Source organism: Armigeres subalbatus, chromosome 2 (assembly GCF_024139115.2).
Source record: "Armigeres subalbatus isolate Guangzhou_Male chromosome 2, GZ_Asu_2, whole genome shotgun sequence".
In the NCBI taxonomy this organism is placed as follows: domain Eukaryota; kingdom Metazoa; phylum Arthropoda; class Insecta; order Diptera; family Culicidae; genus Armigeres; species Armigeres subalbatus.
Window position 1 is genome coordinate 65,520,819 of NC_085140.1, and position 22,061 is coordinate 65,542,879.

General features: G+C 39.9%; 1 protein-coding gene across 3 annotated transcripts in view; it reads right to left on the reverse strand.

Moving 5' to 3' along the window:
• The window catches only part of LOC134208776 (E3 ubiquitin-protein ligase AMFR-like), a 170,533-nt gene that overhangs the window by 66,418 nt on the left and 82,054 nt on the right, over positions 1-22,061 (reverse strand). The gene's annotated exons all lie outside the window — the stretch shown is intronic.

The window sequence follows — 22,061 nt, forward strand, 5'->3', positions numbered from 1 at the left end:
GTGCCGTATGAACATCTTTTTCTTCTTCTTGTTGTTATATATAAAATGAATTGGTCTGTATAGTACATAGGGGAACTGCTCCTTGAATTCATACCATGTACCCAAATCAATACCATTCGAAAACAAAGAATTGGTGCGCCAATTGTTTTATTTCTCATTTTTGCGATTTTTTTCAGCAGTGAGCACGCTGGAAAACAACAAAACACGACACAAATTGAGCCTAAATTGCCTGTTTTGCGAATGTTATTGATATAGGAGCATGTTATTAATAATGGAACAGATACCCTAACTGCTGGATAGATTTTCTTCATTTCTTCAGCAAATTTGTTTATCAACATGTCCGACGGATTTATAGAATATTTTCTCATGTAAAAATCTCGACTAAAATTGGAAAAATATGAAAAATTGAAAATAAAATTTGTATGGAAATTTTAAAAAGGTAGATCACAACACGCATTCTCGACTACTGTGCAGGACAACGTCTACAGGGTCATCTTTAGTCTTTATACTTACGCCAGACCTATGATTTAGCCAAATACAAAATTTTCTAAATGATTATGGATGTTTTTCAGAACTGAACAACGCGTAATTAAAAAAAAATCATCAAAAAGTCACGTAAAAAGCGACCCCAGTGTATTTGGGCAAATTGTATTATTTTAGAAATCACCATACAGCCAGGAATGTTGATGAGAGGAACTGCAGTATCGGATCGGGTAAATCAGTATTCTTTATTGTATGAAAACTATGGTTAGTGACGCCTCAAACATCATAAGTTTAAATATAATTTTATGTAAACAATTCGAGGGTACTTGTTTTACCTATTTACTTTTCGGAATAATAAAAAACCGGTTTGCTAAGTCTAAAACATCACAATATTGCAAAACAGCTCAACAGAAAAGTGTTCCAAACATTTTAGTTTATTTCTTTTCATTTAGAATTCTCTGGAAATACCAATATCCCGATATATTGGTATTTCTCCTTAAAATATCCGTTGATTCGATAATCATTTTCAAAATTTAGACATTAAGACAAGACATAAGTCTGGCGTAAGTGTTATTATCATGAACTAGATGACCCGGCAGATGTTGTCTTGCACAGTAGGTGAGAATGCGTGTTGTGATCTGCCTATACAAAATACCCATACAAATTCTAATTTGAATTTTTCATATTTTTTCAGTTTAAGTCGTGACTTTTACATAAGAAAATATTATGTAAGCCCATTGGAAATTGTGATGAAGAAATTTGAACCCAGCCGTTTCTTAGTTATGCAGAATAGAGACCAATTCATTTTTTTATATATAACAAGAAGAAGAAGAAAACATATCCATACGGTGCTTACGGCAAGCTAAGTCACATATATGTTACAATGCAACCGTTAGTGCTTGAGTTATACTTTCAATTTCCTAATTAAAATTCTGCCCCATTTTGCCCCTACATGTATGCAGTTAATGTCAAAATGCACATTTTTGAACAAAAAATCGTCAATAACTTCGTCAATATTGAAGATAAGAAGAAACTGTCTTTAAAAGGTTCATGTTTTTTATCGCGACGGACATCTTTGTAGAACATTTGAAAAATCTAAAAAATATATTGACGAAAGTATCGTGAAAACCCTGATTTTTGATTGTCGTTCATAAATAACGACTCATATGTCGACTTCTATAGCATATAGAAATAAAGTTCATATATCAAAATTTTTCGTAGAAACTTTTTCTACGACTTTCTCGAAGACACCAATTTTGTATCTTCATAATTGAAGGAAAGAGAATTTCCATCTCACTTTTATAGATTAGTCAAAAAAAAATATTTCCGAAATATGGAGCTTAACATACTGAAACTTGTCTCCAAAGTCACTGAGCCTCTAAAATCAACTTTTTATGGCCAAAACATTTTCGATCACGAATTCCTGGGTTAGAAAACACTGTACGGGTTAGGTTAGACGTAAAGGTTGATATTAACCGATTAAACCAGATTAAACCGAAACCATCGCACGTATACATGCTTCTAGTTTACTGTTACTTTTCTCAATCTAAGATCGGTTCAAATACTTCTTCTTCTTCTCCTACATCCCCCACTGGGACATTGCCGCCTCGATGCTTAGTGTTCATTCAGCACTTCCACAGTTATTACCCAAGTAACCAAAACTTCCTTTAAGAGTACGTTTCAGCTTCACTTCAGCTTCAACGTACTCTTAAAGGAACTTTTGGTTACTTGGGTAAGCGCGAGGTTTTTAAGCCAAGTTACCAACTTCGTCAACTAACACCAATTGCAAGAAAGCTTGTGTGGCAGTATCAGGTGGGATTCATAGGCGAACGCTCTACCAAGACTCTACTAGGTGTTCGTCATACGCCAAATATTGCAGAATTGCCGCAAATACAACATGCCCTTTATCTATATTCATCGACTTCAGCGATTGAAACACCACGAGTTTGTATCGGTGGTGACGAAATTGAGGTGGTTGAAGAATTCATGTACTTGGGCTCACTAGTGACCTCCGACAACGATACCAGCAGAGAAATTCGGAAACGCATTGTGGTAGGAAATCGTACTTATTTGGGATTCCGTAAGACACTTCGATCGAATAGAACTCATTAGACCGGTGGGCCTCTACGGACACGAGATCTGGACAATACCGTAATCCGGGGGAACATTGATCAACAGGGTAACATTGATCAGTTTCACCATTTTCAAGAAATGAATAAAATATTATTTCCTGTTATCACAATTACTTATTGTGAGTTAGTTAGTTAGAGTTATCCTAATCTTGACTAAATTTGCTGCTGAATGATATAACCTTTGGATGAATTAGCATCGCCAAAATTTGAACAAAAAAAATTAACATTAAATTTTTGAGCAAGCTGTCAAAAAAGAACTCAAAACAAGTATAATAACAAAAAAAAATAAGCTTCTATAGTTATGAGATAAGCAATCTTATTTCCTTGGTTAATCCATAGTTTTTGTTTTGAAATTTTGAATTATATTGTTAAAAAACCAGATAATTCCGCTAGCGGTGATGATGTCTTTCTCGAAACAATCGATGCATATAGCTTCAGCGTAAGAGATTCAAACTATAATTGCCTATACGTTTTCTCTATAGATAAATGATTGATCAAAATTACCCCAAATTGAAAAATCAAAAACTCGACAAAAAACATTTTTAAAACAAGTTTAAAATTATCAAATAATCAAGAACAACAACCTTATAAAGCTTTGACCATTTAGAATCCGGAATAATAAAACATCTGTATCTAGGTAACGGATTGACATACAAATAAGGTTAATACATCAAAACAAAGGTAATTTACTGTACTTTAAGAAAAAATATAAATGCAAACTATTTCTAGTTTTCTAGTGACAATTCGCACTTTCTTTTTTATTCCTCTCATCAAACGCTGCACACCTCCGGAGGCAACTTCCTTGCCACATTTGTTCCACATTTTGGTCATCTGAGTCGCGTTCCGAGCTATTTATCCACTTTTCTTAAGCTTCCGCTTCATCATAGCCCAAAATGTCTCGATGGGCCAGAACTGCAGTCAGTTGGGGGAATTACGTTTTTATTGTTGAAATCTGCGTTATTATCGCGGTACAACTGGATGACTTCCCGGCTATAGTGGTAACTCGCCAAATCTAACTTAAACTTCACGGGACCTTCATGGGCTTTCATGAAACTGAGTACGCGGTTTTTGAGACATTCTTCCTTAAACAGCTTAGAGTCCATCGTCTTATTTGTCACGAACACTTTGGTCTTTGCTCTACAGCTGCATATCCATCGCCAAATCATCAGTTTCTTTTGGCAAATTTGTCCATAAAAGCAAACCTAATCTCGCAGGACCAACTCCTCCTGCCGTCGCCATGCTGAATATTTGGCCCAGAAGCTGTCCTAAATCGACTTTGACGGGGGTGTGCAGAATTTTTTCTCTCCTCTCGGCTTCCATCTGGAATAATTTTTGACTCGCTGCACGTAACATCATGAAGTTTATACCACAGAAAGTGAGCGCCTAGGTTGACATAGCGCTGTAAAATAATTCTGCAGCGATCACTTTCCGTTCCACCGCAATTCATTAAATGATTCCGGATTCTAAAGAGACAGAACTTTACGTTCTTCATATAAAAGTACTACAGTCGCCTCTCCACATCTCGATATTGAAGGGACCATTGAGATAGGGAGAGATCGAGGAATGGAAGGAGTATTGAAATGGGTACTAGATCCAAAAAAGATCGTTGCTATGAAAAAACGACAACAAAACTTGTCATTTTTTTTCGTTGATGTGTTTGTTATTGTCCAAGCTGGTCTAGTAGGGTAAAAGACCCAATAGTGGAGGAACTAAGCACGTTCCACCACTAATTTTTGCTTTTCATCAAGTCTATAATTTATTGCACTTACCTCAAGAGTGTATAAGAAAGATCGTTAAACATATTTTATCTGAAAAGCATTATCGCATTATTGCCACCTAAAATAGTACCTTCAATTATTGGTGCAGTGTTCTAATAGTTGCATAATTTTTTAGTTCGTGTTCCTGTAGTTGCGAATCCCATTGTTTTCATATGGGACTCGCAACTATGGGAACACTACCGCAACTATTGGTGCAAAGCCGAGAAAAAGATAAGGTATTTTAGTGATACTTTACCGATTTTGAGGGAAATCCAAACCTGTTTCCTTTTATTTCGTCTACTGACTTGTCAACAAATTGATAGACTACATGAGTTACTGCGTTCAATTCGTAGATTTTGTAAAAACAACACTACCGCAACTATAGGAACACCCACGACTATTGGATCTTTCACCCTAGCCTAGAAATTTGAATATATCGACATAATCAGAGTGAATCCTGAACAAAATATGAACAGAACACATCGATATAGAGAGGCTATCGGGATATAGAAAGACAAAATGTATGTAGATTGAAAGGACCGAGGAAACCATCGACATATGGAGAGATATCGAGATATAGAACATCGAGATGTAGAGAGTCAACTGTAGTTTTAAAAATATGAAAAAATCTATGATTTCACTTACGGGAAAAATATTTACAAAACAATTTAAAAAAATGATCAATGTTCCCCCGGATTACGGTACTCGTGGAGGACCAACACGCACTCGGAGTTTTCGATTGGAAAGTGCTGCGTATCATCTATGGTGGGATGCCCGTTGGGAGAACCATCTATCGTTGTTGCCAAAATGTTGGACAATAACCCGGTGAAAATGGTTCTCGATAGCGATCCGACGAGCACAAGAAGGCGAGGTGCGCAGCGAGCAAGGTGGATGGATCAGGTGGAGACGACTTTTTTGTACTGCAGGCAGAAGCTACTCGAATAACAATAAAGTTTGTGACGGTATTCTCAGGATACTTGACAGAGACAGACGAAGGAACTTCCGAAAAAACTCCCGGAGGAACTTCCGGAGGACCTCCTGGAGGAACTTCCGGAGGAACTCCTTAAGGAACTACTGGTGGAACTTTCGAAGGAACTCTTGGAGAAACTTCCGGAGAAACTCCTATAGAAACTCCTGGAAGAGCTTCCGGAGTAACTCCTGAAGGGCCTTCCGGAGTAACTCTTGAAAAAGCTTCCGGAGGAACTCCTGGAGAAGCTTCCGGAGGATCTCCTGGAGGAGCTTCCGGAGGAACTCCTGGAGGAACTTCTGGAGGAATTTCTCGAGCAAGTTTCATAGCAATTCCTGAAGCAGCTTTCAGAGGACTTCCTGATGGAATTCACGGCTATTGCTTGAAATAAGCACACGCCGACCCAACGGTGTGACGCCGCCGATAAATTTTCAATCGGCGCACAGGTCTAATATCTATCAAAGGTACAATCAAGTGGTGGAATTAAATGGAATTGTACAAACTCGTCTGATGACAAGTAAAGACATTCCACAGATAGCTCAAAATAATTTTCTTATCAATAATAAAAAGCCCTTTGTAAAATCCGGAACATCCGTAAAAATGGCCAATTCCAAAAGTTAGTGTAATGAATCATCATTAGCCAGTGGCGTCGTTCTTCCTTGAATTCCTCCGAAGCTTTTCCAGAGGCTCCTTTGGAAGTTCTTCAAGAAGTTCCTCTGGTAATCTCTTCGGAAGTTCATCAAGTAATTCCTCGGAAAGTTCTTAAAGGCATTCCTCTAGAAGTTTTTCTGAAAATTCATCCGGAAGTTCCTTCGCAAATTCCTCCAGAAGTTCATCAAGTAATTCCTCGGGTAGCTTCTCCGGGAACTCCTCCGAAAGTTCTTCCGGAAGTTCCTCCGGGAATTCCTCCAGAAATTCTCAAATAAGTTTCTCCGGGAATTCCTCAAGAAGTTCCTCCGGGAATTTATCCGCAAGTTCTTCCGGGAATTCAAGAAGACTTTCACTATTAATTTGCCAGAATGGATGGTTACGAAAAAAAATCCCTCTACTGAACTTTTGGAATTGTCCACTTTTACGGATGTTCCAGATCTCACGAAGTATTGTTTCTGTGACATTTGTAGACCACAGAAGACTTTCACTATTAATTGCACTCACAGGCAGGCCAGAATGGATGGTTACGAAAAAATCGTCGCTGGGATGAACTTTTGGAATTCGCCACATTCACGGATGCTCCGGATTCTTCCGGAGAACCATTTCTGGGGCATTTGGAGGTAACAACTCCAGATTTTCATTATTGATTGCATCAGGATAGATTTTTACGAAACATTTGCAAAGCTCTGTGATGAAGTTTAAAATTGACCACTTTTGTGGAGCTTGCGGATTCCGGATCTTCCGGAGGACCGTTTCTGGGACATTTGGGGGTCACAGAAGACATTAACTATTGATTGCACCCACAATATGACAGAATGAACGGTTACCAAAAAATCGCGAAGCACTGGGATGATTTTTTGGAATTGGCCATTTTACGGATGTTCCGGATCTTCCTGAGAACCATTTCTGGGGCATTTGGAGGTCACAGGAGACATTTGCTATTGATTGCACCCACAATTTGCCAGAATGAATGCTTACCTAAAACTCTGGAAGCTCTGGGATGAATTTTTGGAAATGACTATTTTACGAATCTTCCGGAAGACCGGTTCTGGGACATTTGGGGGTCACAGAAGACTTTAACTATTGATTGCACCCACAATTTGCCAGAATGAATGGTTACGAAAAATCGCTAAGCTCTAAGATAAATTTTTAGAATTGGTCACTTTTACGGATGTTCCGGATATTCCAGAGGGCTTTCCGATGACCGCCCTGTGTGGCAGTGAAATAGCACTTGCCGTTTACTATATAAATAAATATTGAAACCATCAAAGTAGGCCTGATACCAATAATCGAATAAACAATAATCGAAGTAGTCGTTGCACGTGGATGTCAGTCACACGTGCTGCACCATCGAAGGTAAATGGTTTTCTTGGAGACTCCCGCTCGTATATTAACATACATTTATTTAGAATCTGGTTTTAAACAAGCGGGAGTGCCCAAGGACAAATTGTATCGTGTACCATTCTTCGTTTGTACTACGCGGGTGATAAAAAAAAAGTGAAAGTTAAGTGCTCAAAAAAAAAAACACTATCATTATCGGGGGAGGTATCTTTTGGAAATTCCCGTTATGAAGAAATAGGTATACTTCAGAATACATAAATGGTGAGTACACATACGTGAAAATATATACGTCACAGCTTTACAATTGCCTTTCAGTTTGGCAACTGTGTTCTCTGCTGGCATTGACGTGCGAAGGGCTTGCCATGCTTTGCTTTTTGGTTTGATTAACTTGTGAACATACCCTTATTCACTTTGTGGTATTTTCAGACCCATATTTCGACTCGACATTACGACCGCTGAGTCAAAACTTTTCCTAAACTAAGATATCAGCAAATATCAGTGAAATACTAATGAAAATAGATACTGTCTAAAAAAATCGGGTTGCTAATTTTAGTTATGAGCGCGAGTGGTGCTCGCATAAAGTGCTCAGTGTCGCTATTTTTGTAATGAGCGCGAGAATGCTCGCATAGAGTGCTCAGTGCAACTCAGTGTTGCTATTTTCTCAAATCAGCGCGAGTGGTGCTCGCATAAAGTGCTCAGCATAACTAAGTGTTGCTATTTTTTTTAAAAAGAGCGCTAGTGGTGCTCGCATAAAGTGCTCAGTGTCGCTATTTTTGTAATGAGCGCGAGTGGTGCTCGCATAAAGTGCTCAGTGCAACTCAGTGTTGCTATTTTTTCAAATGAGCGCGAGTGGTGCTCGCATAAAGTGCTCAGTTTCGCTATTTTTGTAATGAGCGCGAGTGGTGCTCGCATAAAGTGCTCAGTTTCGCTATTTTTGTAATGAGCGCGAGTGGTGCTCGCATAAAGTGCTCAGTGCAACTAAGTGTTGCTATTTTTTTAAATGAGCGCGAGTGGTGCTCGCATAAAGTGCTCAGTTTCGCTATTTTTGTAATGAGCGCGAGTGGTGCTCGCATAAAGTGCTCAGTTTCGCTATTTTTGTAATGAGCGCGAGTGGTGCTCGCATAAAGTGCTCAGATTCGCTATTTTTGTAATGATCGCGAGTGGTGCTCGCATAAAGTGCTCAGTGCAACTAAGTGTTGCTATTTTTTTAAATGAGCGCGAGTGGTGCTCGCATAAAGTGCTCAGTGTAACTCAGTTTCTCTATTTTTTTTAAATGAGCGCGAGTTGGGGTCGCACAAAGTGCTCAGTTTAACTAAGTGTTGCTATTTTTTTAAAAGAGCGCGAGTGGTGCTCGCATATAGTGCTCAGTGTCGCTATTTTTGTAATAAGCGCGAGTGGTGCTCGTATATAGTGCTCAGTGCAAATAAGTGTTGCTATTTTTTGTAATGAGGGCGAGTGGTACTCGCATAATGCTCATAAACATCTGAAAAGCAGTAATCTATCTGAAAATATAATTGCAATATTTACTATATAAAACGACATGGAGTGTAGCAAAGCGTCTGAATTAAAATGACTTTGCACTAATGTGATATCCAGCACCGCCGGGGAAGGTTCTTAAGATGGTTCGAGACCCCTCCCCTCTTTGGAAAGGAGGGCTTCCATACAAATGAACCAGAAATTTCTGTATAACTTGTCGTTGCACATGGATGTCAGTCACACGTTCTGCATCATCGAAGGTAAATAGTTTTCTTGGAGACTCCCGCTCGTATATTAACGGAACAAACTTCACACGCGCGAGGGATAAATTTACCCAGAAATGGCATATACAAGATAGCAAATGCAGTTGGGATCATCAGAGCACATTTTTGCAAACAATTTTTTGTTTCATAACACAAAACTCGAAAAATAGGTGCCAATCTAAGAAGCTCAAACAGTACCTTTCGAGTACAGGTTCCCCGGGGACTAGAGGGGTCAATTTGGATGAATCACCCCGTTGGCTTATTCTAGGAGCCCACAACTTTCGTCTGGTGCCCAAAGATCGAAAATCGGTTGAAATTTGAGTTTTTGTGATCGTGATGCAATCTTGGGTCCAAATGGACCCCAATGCATAATGTTTCACTTTTTTGTGGCGCCTCTCCTAGATGTCGCTGGAAGCTGATTTTCTCAGGAAATCTTAGTTTCCGAAAGTTAGGAAAAATCAGAATTTTTCAGATTTTTATCTCGTTGCGTTACAAAGTTTCAGCGTTGTTTTGGGTGCGTTTGGGTCGAAATGGGCTCCGATGCACTAGGAAGGTAAAACTTAAACTTAAACTGACGCATTTATTACTTGGAAAAGTGCTATTCTACGTAATAGAAAAAGAGAGGAGATAGCGCCTTATTTCGAACAACGTGTCTGCCCGGTGAGGGCGCTCAATGTTCAGGGCGACTGGAAGCGATTGGCCCAGCATCGAGTCCAGTGGAGAAAGATAATCCATTTGGCGTAGGTTCATCGAAGAGCTGTAGCCCATCAGATATCTAGTAATCTGCTCGGTATCTGACCGGTATAAGGCGAAATGGAGAGATAATGCCTTCTTTTTTAAATGAACGCATTTGCCCGGTATAAGGAGAACAGCGGAGATAATGTCTCCTTTAATTAGTCGCGTTTGCCCGGTATAAGGCGAACAGATAAGATAACGCTTCTATCAAATGAATGTGTTTGCCCGGTAGAAGCATGAAAAGGGGATAATGCCTTCTTCAAATTAATGCATTTGTGCAGTATAAGGCGAACAGAGGAAGTAATGCCTTTTTTGTATAAACTTGACCAGTATAAGTCAAATAGTTGAGATAATACAATTTTTGAGACGTAAGATAAAAATACAGAGAAAGTAAATACCGTCTTACAAAATCAGAAAAGTGTAAAGATTCTATCTCCTTCGTCACTTTTTTCACAATTGAATCAAAGTTTGGTTATTCCCTAAAATGAAACTTGGGTTGTTTCGTCAATACGGAAGGAACAAATTCATCGGATTGTCTTTTAAGCCTTTTCTTGGACTTCTTGCCACCGTTTACCGCCGGCCTTCTACAAACTATTGAAGCTATATTCCAACGCATTAAAATACGTTCACAAGCCGTTGAATAACCAGTAGACGTGGACTGAAATTTCCTCCAACTTTCAGCATCATGTATGAGATATATATGTGTTTAATATAGGAGCATGTTAAAAATAATAGGACATACATCCTACATAGATATTACTGCGAATTGAAACATAATCTGAATCAGGATCCTCACTAAATAATTCTAAAAACAGTGAAAGACATATACTCGAATTCACAGTGCAAACATTTCGAGATTTTCTGGCTCGCACCCGCATATGAGAGAGGTAAATATTAAACAATACAATTAGCATAGCAGTATCAAAACTTGATTGAGAACAGGATTAGTGGGAAAATGGACAATGAGAGCTGTTATGATAAATATCATTCAAATAAAAAAGGCTTAGCTGTTAGATAATAGACACAATAGACTGATAATAATGACGATTCGTACCATAAATTACTGATAGTACGAGCAAATGATTTTTTTGCTTTTCTCATACATTAAGTGTACGTGGAGGCTATAAGATCACTCATAAAACAAAGGAGACAAAATTGAGCTGCAGGAACGGCTGTGCTCTGGAACGAAATTTTTCATAGAGCTTGCAGTAGCCTATTTCTTTTTTTATTCCGTTTATTCATTTGGTTGGCACACTGTGTATTAACCGCTACTGTACCGAGACCTACTGTGGCATTTCTGTATTCAACAGAATCCACACAGAATCTATTTAAAGCCTTTTTTGTTGTTGCCGTTTGTCTCGTCCACACGCTGTCTGTTGTCGGTAGTGAGAAATTGTGCCTGTTCGTTGTAGGTCCATCTAGGTGTCCATATGCAGTTGTCCATAGTTCGATGCGTTTGTCCATTTTCCATTAATCTTGTCATTTGGAGGGTAAACCTCCGGTGAAGGGTGTCATTTGTCATGCGTTGAATGGTTGCACATCGGATGAGCGTGTCTCCCTAACGCCGTCTTCAGTATTGAGCTGCCAATAATTGACGAAAAGTGTTTGTTGGAGAGGCTGGGAATCGAGCCCATGACCATCCGCTTATAAGGCGAATGTGTAGCCTACTAGACCACGGAACTCCCCTAGCCTCACTTTTTAACGATAATAAATCTCGAATAGGCTCTCTTCGAACATCGCATGAACTCGCTATGCTTGCTGAATCGCTGAATGCCAGCGTCACGGAATGACACTATAGGTTGTAAACTGAAGAAGAAACATCTTGTACTCGGGAAACGCAAGCAAGTGTTTCACTTGCTCAGATAATTGTCACCAGAATACCGCACTGTTATTTATTTGGCATGGCAAATGCTGGTTAATGCGTACCATTGGTACTTCGTGTACCTGGAGGAATAGAATAGACCCCATTTCGTGGTCCCTAGCAAATAAATAAACAATAAACAATGTCAGGAGCGGCTAATCATCGTCCGAGTTCCAGCGAGGGACGCTAAGCAGAACTGTGCACACTGAGTTGCATCGAAAAGGCAGCCACTTCAAAACGAGATAGGTAGCACAACCCTGGTAAGTTAGCCTACCGAAGGTTCTAAAGTTTCCAAGAAAGACAAAAGTAGAGCAAGCGGCGGCGAAAAAGCAGAACGTGGAGTTGGATTCATGATGACGGGAAGCAAATATCTGAAAAGCAGCCAACTGCAGCCTGATCAGCATCTATGCCCCAACGAACGATAAGCCCGATGACGTGAAGGGCGCGATCTATGATAGCATTGAGAGTGCCCAACACACGATGTTAAGGTTGTCATTGGTGATGGTATGTGGTACTAACGGGTGACCACTAAAAAGCGGGAATGGAAAGAATGGCTTTGGAAGAAAACTACAAAGCAGTACAGTTCAATCTGATATACGTTATATAAAGAGTTGGCATTACTCTTTAAACTTGGATTAAAAAATAATAGCATATGGTCCGTGGTCCACCGTGCGGCGTAGTTTAATCTTGCAGGTATCACATGACCGCTGGACGGCTGCCATATCCGGATGATGCTTCTGATCCTATTGATCAGTTGCTTCGCGTTATGGGCCTTCCAACCACCTTTGTATACACCGGGGTCAGCAGATGCAAAATCCTTTGACAGTTTTCGAAACATTTTCACGCTTAAAATTGCCGTGTACTGTCCCCACGATTCTTGTTCGCTTGATGCACAATGCGCGCCACAGTACTTCCTGTTTTCACGGCATATTTTACACAACAGAACATGTTGGAGTAAAAGTCTGTGGGCAACATTTTCATATTCTAAGGATTTTTTTCACATAAAGAAATATTTCTCTCAAAGCACTATTGTTCTCATAGAAATGTATTCAAGTAGGGGAAGTGCACCGGTTTTGGCCAACTTAGTGCCTAATTTGGCCAACCCTGAAAAATACATATTTTTCCAAAATAATCGATCAGTTGAAAGCAGCGTTGTAAAGTAAGGGATATATCTTTTGTTGGAAGTAATAAAACCCTCGCGAATTGCTTTATTTTTGGAGTTATTCGCAAAATTGGCCAAATTAGGAACATGGCCAAAACCGGTACAGTTCCTCTATTGGAATTCCCGTTTTTTAGTGGCCACCCGTTAGGTGATGAACTTGAATAGTACATGCCGGTTGTATACCTACTATTTCGCCGAAAACATTTCGCGGAATTTTTTTTTCGCGGTACGAGATTCCGCGGAATGTATCAACTCTCTGAAACACATTTCGCGGCATCCACCGAAAATCATTCCGCGGAATGCCATTTGGCGGAATTCAGTTAGAATAGTTATCATTCAAATATTTACCGATTTCTGCTTAATTAGATGCAATCCGGGCTAAATTCCTTTGGATTGTGATTTAAATAATGAAAGAAGGTAATGCTTTCATTGAATGACCGCATCCAATCGGTATAATGCAAAGTGCAATGGACAGGTTTGCTCGATTTGAAAAAAGATGGGAGGTAGCCCCCTCTATGAATTAACGCATCTGCCCAGTATAAAGCAAAGGGAAAAGATAATGCCTACTTTTAATGGATGCGTCTTCTTTAGAGATTGTCGGGTTTCACATTTTGCAAGCCCTAACCCGACCCTTACCCGAGAATTTTTGCATTCGTAAGCCCGTACTCGACCCGAACCCGACAAAATTTAATTATTTAAGAAAAAATATTTTAAGCTCTTTTTAGTGGAATGTATTCAACCAATTTTTCAACCAATCAATGTATTCAATTATTTAAGCTCGCACAAAAGTTTTGCACGGAATATTCAAACTAGATATTTCCTAATTCTTTTTAAATCGAAAAAAATGTAAGCTTAAACAACGAACTAGCCTCACAGTTAACAAAACTGAATAAAATAATATTCAGTATTTTATTTCTTAAACCCGTAACCGACCCAACCTTGATTTTTTTTATATCACAAACCCGTACCAGCGTGTTCGGGTTCGATACGGGTTGCGGGTTTCAAAACCTAAAACCCCACCATCTCTACTGCCCGGTATAAGGTGAAAAAAGTTGATAATGCCTCCTTTAAAAAAAGTGTCTGCTCGGTATACGACGAAAGGAAGGGTAACGCCTTCATAAAATGCATCTGCCCGGTATAAGGCAGAAGAAGTTGATAATGCCTTCTTTGAAAGAACGCGTCTGGCCGGTATACGACGAAAGGAAGGGTAACGCCTTCATAAAATGCATCTGCCCGGTATAAGGCAGAAGAAGTTGATAATGCCTTCTTTGAAAGAACTCGTCTGCCCGGGCCCCAGTATAAGGCGAAGGGAGATGTAACGCCTTCTTTAAATGGATGCATCTGCTCGGCATAATGCGAAAGGAGTTGATAATTCCTTCTTTAAGAGAACGCGTCTGCCCGGTATAAGGCGAAAAGAGGAGTAACGTCTTCTTTAAATGAATGTATCTGCCCGGTATAAGGCGAAAGGAGTTGATAATGCCCTTTTTAAAAGAACGCGGCTGCCGGTATAAGGCGAAGGGAGGGGTAACGCCTCTTTTAAATGAATGCATATGCTTGGTATAGGGCGAAAGGAGTCAATAATGCTTTCTTTAAAAGAAAGCATCTGCCCGGTATAATGCGAAGGGAGGAGTAACGCTTGCTTTGAATGGATGTAACTGCCCGACATAAGGCGAAAGGAGTTGATAATGCCTTCTTTGAATGTATGTGTCTGCCCGGTATAAGGCAAAAGAAGTTGATAGAACCTTCTTTAAAAGAACGAATCTGCCCGGAATAAGTCGAAGGAAGGAGTGATGCCTTCTTTAAATGTTGATAATGCCTTCTTTGAATGAATGTGTGTGCCCGGTATAAGGCAAAAGAAGTTGATAGAACCTTTTTTTAAAGAACGCGTCTGCCCGGTATAAGGCAAATGGAGGGGTAACGCCTCTTTTAAATGAATGCATATGCTTGGTATAGGACGAAAGGAGTCAAAAATGCATTCTTTAAAAGAACGCGTCTGCCCGGTATAAGGCGAAGGGAGGAGTAACGCTTTCTTTGAATGGATGCAACTGCCCGACATAAGGCGAAAGGAGTTGATAATGCCTTCTTTGAATGGATGTGTCTGCCCGGTATAAGGCAAAAGAAGTTGATAGAACCTTTTTTAAAAGAACGAATCTGCCCGGTACAAAGCAAAGGAAGAATATAATGTCATATTTTAATGAATACGTTTTCTCGGTGTAAGGCGACAGGAAGAAATAAAGGATTATTCATAAAAATGGCTATCCGCAACAAAGTAAAGAAATGCCCGTCTGTCATATATAATAAAGGTTTTGTAAGGGGCAATTGAAATTTTGAAAATTACTTTTACCTATACTTCTACCTACTTCTATCTATATTCTTGGAGGCCTTCCTTAGCCGTGCAGGAAGATGCGTGGCTGCCAAGCAAGACTATGCTGAAAGAGGCTGCCATAGTAACATTTTGGTTTTATGCTAGTTTTATACTCTTGAAGATTAAATTATGGTCTTCATGAACGTTATGAAACTTTAAAATGTTACTTGGGAGGGTTCAACTTCTGGCCCGGTCTAGGAAAAAAATCGTCTGTTTTCGAAAATCGAAAAAGAAAATGTTTTTGGCTTTTTAGGTATAAAAGTTCTTATCTGTTAATCTCGTGTTATACGAATGTAAAAAAATGGTAACTTGGCTTAGAAACCTCGCAGGTAATAATTGTGGAAATGCTAAATGAATAAAAGCTATTATTATTAATATTCCGCGAAATGGTGCATTCCGCGAAATGGTACATTCCGCCAAAATTCATTCGGCGAAAAGGTACAAACCGCCAAATGTCGTACCGCGAAAAGTTACAAACCGCCAAATGTTATTCCGCGAAATGTTCAACCGCGAAAATGAATTCCGCGAAATAGTTTTCGGTGAAATGTTATACAATCGTACATGCCATGTGAGCCGTTATACGAAAGCACTATGCACTCGTATTCATTATAAGCATTTACGCCTCAAGCTAATCATAGCAACCTGGATTATCTCGTCCTTTTTCAACAAACATCAGTTTTATCGGTAACTCGCTCGGATGCTCGCTGAAGGAATATAACGGAAATAGAAGTAATCTATTATAGAATATTTTCTATGCCCGGTTGCAGGTGAGTGCATTGGAACGAACGATAAGCATTTTTTTACAAAATATGGTGAGTGAGGGAAAATATGTCCGGCAAGTTGAGGGTCAGGAGATTGTCGATCAGGCCTGAATACAGGTGAAGTTTACAAAGACAAGTATCGACTTAAGGTCGAGTAGCGATGGTTCTTTGATTTCTTCTGATTTCTTCTGAGAACATGAAGCTCCGATAACGCTGACATCACTGAAACACTTAAGGAAGTGAAAGAAAAGTCAGAAACATTGGAGAGACTCGAATACAGAAGAGTATGACAGCACTAATCCAAGCTCTGGGAACACATGGTTATCCAAACGTCTCCGCTGTCACCCTGAATATATGATCAAGATTGGAATTTGTCTAATGAACACGTTAATCGACCAGCTGGTTTATCTACTTCAGCAGCTGTACGATGGGACCACGACCACGTTTCCGAGTAGAACACAAAATGTAGGAGTCCTGAAATACGTACATGGCAAACTTCGAAATTGCGGCGTCAGTATGGAATGCTAACGATCCGATCCAACGATCGCAGCTCCGTTTAGGAGAAGAGCTACGAGGTATTGTTTGAGCCGCAAAGTCCAAAAGACCAAAACTGAGTGATCCGAACGTCTACGATTACTTGCAATCCATGCCGGATACTTCGGCGGAACATGAGGCGTTCTCTGATATGAATCAGCAGCCTGGCGAATCAACAGTGTCATTCCATGCCAAGTTGATGGAAAAAATAGGTTGTGGGGTTATAGTCAAGCAGAACCAGAATGCTTTGTGAGAGCGCAGTTGCTAAAAAAACATGAGACTAACTTGATTGCGCAGTCGGCCACAAGAGATGAGGCGTACGAAGCAGAATCCTCGAGAGATATGATTCCATCAAGTCGTGTGGCAGGTGTCTATGATTTCCGTAAGCGCAACAGGAAAGACGTGGCTAATGGCAATCAACAATCAAAACGATACCGTAGATATGAGAAGCGTACTTTAGATGTTTAACAGACTGAGACCGATTGAGTAGTACTTCGTCAGCGACTACTAGGCAGGTTTTCGTGAAGACCGATCAACGACGGATCAGATGTTTAGCCAGTGGATGATCCTTGATAAACTCCGGAAGTACAACTTGCAGACTCAACATCTGTTCATTGATTTCAAAGCAGCGTACGATTCAGTGGAAAGAAATGAGCTGTGGTTTTTCGACGAAACTGATTAGGCTGATACTTGAGGATTTTTTAGACTAAAGTGTCAACACCGTTTGTTACCTAGAAGGGTTGAAGCACTTTCAAATTCATTGTTTAACATTATACTCCAGAATGGGTTTAGGAGATCTGGCGTGCAGAAGAACGGCACCATCATCACATCATCACATAGACGCGTGGATGAAGTACCATCATTTTATCGATGCTGATATCCCCTGAAAGTAAAGTGTTCTGCTCCCAGAAGCTACTAAAAAAATTCAGCCAGATCCCTCAAGTCTGAATGGGAACATGAATTTTATATGGGAAAAGTCGACAAAATAATAGAAAACTGGAAAATTGTCCGCGTAGAGCTATGGAAAATTATGGACGAGGACAGCTTCCCTGGGAAGCTTACCAGACTGATCAAAGCAACGGTGGATGGTGTACAAAACTGTGTGTAGATTTCGTGCGAACACTCCAGTTTGTTCGAATCGCGCCGGGGACTAAGACAAGGTTACGGACTTTCGTGCCAGTTGTTCAACATTGCGCTAGAAGGTGTCATGTGGAGTGCCGGGTCCAGTCAATTTAATTCTTTCGCGGATGACATGGACATTGTCGGCCGAACATTTGCAAAGGTGGCAGAACTGTACACCCGCCTGTAACGTGAAGCAACAAAAGTTGGACTGGTGGTGAATGCATCGAATACAAAGTACATGCTAGTGGCCGGAACCGAGCGCGACATGGCTCGCCTGGGAAGTAGTGTTACGTTAGACGGGGATACTTTCGAGGTGATCGATGAACTCGTCTACCTTGGATCCTTCCTAAAGGCTGATAATAATGTTAGTAATGAAATACGAAAGCACATCATGTGTGGAAGTTGGGCCTACTACGGGCTTCAGTAGAAATTGCGATCAAAAAAGATTCACACCCGCACCAAATGTGACATGTACCTACAAAAAGGGCAAGGGCAGCTAAGAGCTTTTAGCTATATAAGGGTAATGTCTCAAAGTCTCTCATGCCGAATAAGTTCATTGTCATTGCTTTTTCTTTCGCGAAATTAAAGCTCGACTCCGTAATGTATATTCCACCATTGTTTCGAAGATGGCTTTACATTCTTGAAAATATCAAAACCAGTTATTTAATAGAATTAAAAATCACTAACAGTGTTTTGATTTTTTCAAGACAGAAAAGTTATCTCATTGAATTGAACTCGAAGTCGAAAAATAATAATGTACCACCATTGAGTCTATTGAACAACTCAAACCGTTAAAAATTGATTATTAACTAATCTAAGCGTTCCGTTGCGTCATGGCTTGGCAAATGAACAAACACCAAAAAGATGCTTTGTAAGCAGCTATAAGCACACATGACAAAAATATTACTTGCTTGCATAAATTTTAATCGCATTGTACTACACGACATAAGGGAAACAACACAAGGTCACCAGGCAGAATGATGTTTTTCCTACACACCTCTTACAACAACTCCCTCATGTTATATCGAATAAAACCAGCTGTATTCTCAAACAGGAAATAAATATCAACAGTAAAATACAAAGAACAATAACTGCTTAGCAACACAGAGAACATGCTTCCCAACTAAGACAACATCTCAACGACCAACAATTCTTCTGACTCCTTTACACCTCCTCTTCCGTTAGTTTATTATGCGTACCTTAACCACTAAAAAGTGGTCTTAATTTGAATGAACTGACCCCGATTATATATATGGAACTGACAGATGCTACGCCTTCCAATTTTGACGCACAACGCACATGGCTCAACTAGACAACGACGGTAACAGTAAAACCGGCTTGACAAAGGTGAATGCATCCCCGGCGGTTCGCTTCGGTATGGCAAAATTTCAAATTCCAATTCGACTGGGGGGTCGTGAAAATGACTCAAAAAGGTGTATAGGCATAATAGGCACACATTGCGCTACCTGTGCATTGTCCGTCCAGCAGTGCACAGTTCAACTTGGCAGTTCAAACTTTTCAAAGTCAAGTTCAAGCAAGTGCGGTGGCGTCTGGTCAAACCGGGTGGTGCTGCGCGGCGGTTGACAGGAGGTGATGGACGCAAGACGTTGGATATGGCTTCTGTGTGAATTGCACAATTTTGCGCGAATACGAGCGTGTGAACGCGATGCTTCCACTGTGGGTAAGAAAATCCGTTAGAGTTAGCATTTTGCCTCACTGTCTATGGGACGGAACATCCTCACTTGTGCCACAAACATTTCAAATGCATAACATCTTTTATAGGTCCAGCTTTTATAATCTCATTAATATATCACTTGTAATACATGTAAACATATTTTTTAAACTGCATAAAACGGGGGAGCTGAGCCCACTGTATTGAACAATGATTATCAACTTAACGTTCGAGAATTGGCCGGTTGAGTAGGTAAAGAGAGCTATAAAATTAGACAAATTGGATAATGGTTCAACTATCAAGTGCTGTTAGTTAAGTTCCGTATTTTCGCAGAATGCTATTCTTCCACCACTCACAGCGAATCTACCGTATGGTGATAAAAATGAAGTTGATGGGCAGCAATTATTACCCTCTTACCGTTCAACAATCAGCGAGTAATGCCGGATAGTTGGATCGGATTATGACAAAAACTGGTTTTGGTTATGCGGATAACTAGCGCTGGTATTTAAAAAATCCAGACTTCTCCTCCATACATTAGTTTCCTACCTTATAACCAAACTTGTTTCAATTCATTCTTGCTTGGTAAGATTAAATAAATAGATCGAACGATGAACTCTGGAGCGATCAATTAAAGATTGATCCATCTAGTGGTTGTTTGTTTTGGAAAAGACACGATCTTATGTGAATCAAACACAGTTTTCGCTATTAATACTTGCGCTTACACTTTTGGGAAACACATTTCATAGGAAAAAAAATCTTTTCTATTCGCAAATAGGGGGAATGACGGCTTTGGTAGGTTTTGATCTATCATTGGCAGGAGTTTTTTTATGACTGATTATGCTCATAACATTCTTTGCATATCAAAGAATATTGTGGCCAAATTTCATCAACTTCGGTCGACAAAAACCCCCTTGACAATAATAGAACAAAACCTGCCAAAGCCGTCGTTTCCCCTAGTTGCATTCGAATTTGTCACTTTATTTCACAAACAAGAAGTATTAGTACAATCTTGTAGATGTAACGAACAAAGAAAATCTGGAGCACATAAAAACATGTTTAGAGTTTACTGGAGGATAAGGTAAAAAGAAGATGTAGGCATAAGTAGTAGGGCGAAGGGGAATGAAGTGTACGATCGTTTTTCAAAAATATTCTACCAATTGATTCGTACACAGAATAAACTGGTTGGTAAATGCTAGGTAATACGTATCATACATTGGTGGTTCACGAACCTGAAGCAATAAAATAGAAACCCTTTTCACAATCCTCAACCTCTTATCCAGCAACTTCTATTTCTACCTTTGCACAGTAACCGAGAAAGGAAAAATAGAGTAAACGGATGGGTCCAACGGCAATAATTAAAGGACAGCAATTAGAAGTTCGGATCTTGGAACGTTAGCACCCGCACGTGTTGGACTCCTGGCTCGCGGACTTCAGAGGGTCGACGTGAGCGTGGCAGCAATCCAAAAACGTGACTGACTCAAAACCGGAGAAAGCGAACTCCGAGCGGTAGATCTCATCGTAAACATTTCATTCAAGTTGAGGATGAAGAGCTAGATCTCTAACTACAACATGATCAGTATCTATGTGCCAACGAATGATGGGCCTGATGGCGTGAACGATGCGTTCTGTAAGTGCCTTGATGAAGCCTAAACCACGAAGTAAAGATTGTCATCGTAGATACAAACTTGCAGATCGGGAGAGATTAGCACGGAAAGCCTTTTTTCAGCTACTAACGATACTGATCTGCGACTTGTGGCCTTTGCTGTTGATAGAGGGATAGCAATCAGTAGTAGGGAGATAACATCACACGTTGGACCAACATTGACTCCGCCCCCAAGAAAATGCTTCGGTTACTGCTTTGTTTGACATTGCAGCATACCAAGGTGTTTTTATGTACAGGTTATCCGACTTCGTCAGTAGATGGGAATAACCAGCGCGGGTGGGGGTAAACATACTTTTTCAGTGCAAAACGTAAACAAACGAGCATAAATTCCATAAAAAATCCAAGAGTTGGGGATATTGACAAGTCAGAACACCCCCCAATAAATGCATCCTGGCAGCATACACACCAGACAAACAGTTTGACGAACATTGACTCCACCCCTCGTTTAGTCAAGCATCGACCACGTTCTACAAACCGCGACACGAACACTCAATTTATTCGACCAACAATATCACACACGAACGACCGACGCACTAAGGGGCCTTTCTAAAATTGCGTAACGCTGTAGGGGAGGGAGTGGGTCAGGCCGAGCGTTACGATCCATACAAAAAAAAATAAACCTTCCACACAAAAAGTGTTACGAGTGTTACGGGAGGGTGGGGGTCTAAAATTATTATCGCTTTTTTTTTTTTTCAACCGAGCCGCCAAATGTCAAAGCCAGGGGTGTCAGATGATTTTTTCGTAAATCTGTATTGGCCGACAATAAAAATCTGTATTGTCTGTATTTGTTAGCAAAACCGTATTTTTATAAAATGTGTCAAAAAATGAGTCTGAAAATTGTAATATTTTTGAATGTGATTTTTTGCATCTGATCGTATACAAAGTAATGTACTTTTCAATTAGCTTTCCAAACAGCTTCCAAACTCGATAATTTCTTAACATAAATTATTCATTACACTCCACAATTTGGAACGTCCTCGGCAAGTAGTTGTCTAACTCTAACTAGAGAATGGATCTAGGCTCTAGTTACGACAGATGACATTAATCGGAAGCTTCGTAAAAACGTCACTATCTTAATTCAGAAACAATGATATTTTCAAAGATCTGGATAACTTA